The sequence below is a fragment of the Brassica napus genome, unplaced genomic scaffold, assembly GCF_020379485.1.
Source record: "Brassica napus cultivar Da-Ae unplaced genomic scaffold, Da-Ae ScsIHWf_1826;HRSCAF=2462, whole genome shotgun sequence".
NCBI classification, from domain to species: Eukaryota; Viridiplantae; Streptophyta; class Magnoliopsida; order Brassicales; family Brassicaceae; genus Brassica; species Brassica napus.
The window spans coordinates 48,150-49,447 of record NW_026015243.1 but is presented as its reverse complement, the minus strand read 5'-3'; the positions used below and the strand labels follow the sequence as shown (position 1 = coordinate 49,447).

Below are 1,298 nucleotides of genomic sequence, written 5' to 3'. Positions count from 1 at the left end.
GCGGGATGAGCCAGACCCGTGCAATAGTGCAACACATGGCGACTCATAGAGACCCAGATAGCAAGCTATCTTGATGGATCTCATCCCTTAAAAAATAGAGTTAGTATCGTGTGACCCGATGGGCCACATATCAGATATTAAACTGATAAAAACAGATACTACACTTGGTCTTAGCCAAAAGGCCGAGAAATGTATGAATTGCTCAGTTTCATGGCCTCTTCTTTTATAATATTCCTCATGCCTTCCACTCTTGTATTGTTAGCGATGTGGGACTTTTAAAAGAGTAATACAAGACAAATGAAAACACTCTCTCTTTCAGCGGGTTTAACCGACGGTAGTCCTAAACCTGAAGACGAACACGTCTTTGGTTCTTGCCTTTAGTTCAATGTTCAGCTAGAGTGTGAGAAGAAGAAGCCAACTTTAGCGCAGTCATATTTGTTCGGTCGTTATGTGTTATTTAACTGGGAAAGGTGAGTGGTTTGGCCTTGGTTGCAAGACTGATTAGTCTGCGTTGATCTTCTTTGCTCCGTGTGAAGCGCATGAAAGCCACTTACTTTATCCAATGCGATCCCACAGAGACTGTTCAATGCTTGTGTGGTGAACTTATAACAATACTGTGTGCCTTTCACTTCATTTAATATACTACTCTTGCTAGTATCAACTAAAAGGCAGAAGCATCTACTGTTTTCATCTTATGCTACTGTTGCTGCAAGTCTCTGAAGCATTGTATGTACTAATAATGATTGATCTTTATATTGTATTTGAAATTGATTTTCTTTGCGCTCTCTTATGCGCTTTGTATGGTTTCATACATGCTTATTAGATGATGATTCGTGTTTATGTTGTTAACATTTTCCTTTTTATTATGGAGTGATGAACAGACTTGATATGCTTTTTTTCTCAACATGTTCTGAACTTGGCATATTACATTATAGCAAGTGACATAGATACCTGTAACATGCTTAGCTAATAGAGATAAGTTACGAAGCAGGTCCAGATATTCATGGCTTTTAACCCTTTGAATTATTTCTTTTGATTATAGGAAGGATCAACATTTGGAGTACAAGACTGGGAAGAAGAGAGATGAATGATCTTGTTATTACTTTTGTATGATTTTACCTACTCTCATTATACTGACTTACTGTATTCCTTATGTAAGGAAGATATACTAATTAACTCAAATAAAAAAAAATTGCAACATATAAAAGTAGCAAAAAGTACTTTCACTTATTATATTCACTACTAAAATAAATATATTAAAAACCATTTTTATAATTGTTTATGTAGTATCATATGTA

General features: G+C 35.6%; 1 non-coding gene across 1 annotated transcript; it reads right to left on the bottom strand.

Annotated features, from left to right (window-relative positions):
• On the bottom strand, positions 1-195 carry LOC125599271. Its single transcript, XR_007333078.1, has one exon. It is a non-coding gene; the product is annotated as a U2 spliceosomal RNA (small nuclear RNA).
• Positions 196-1,298: the final 1,103 nt, after the last annotated feature.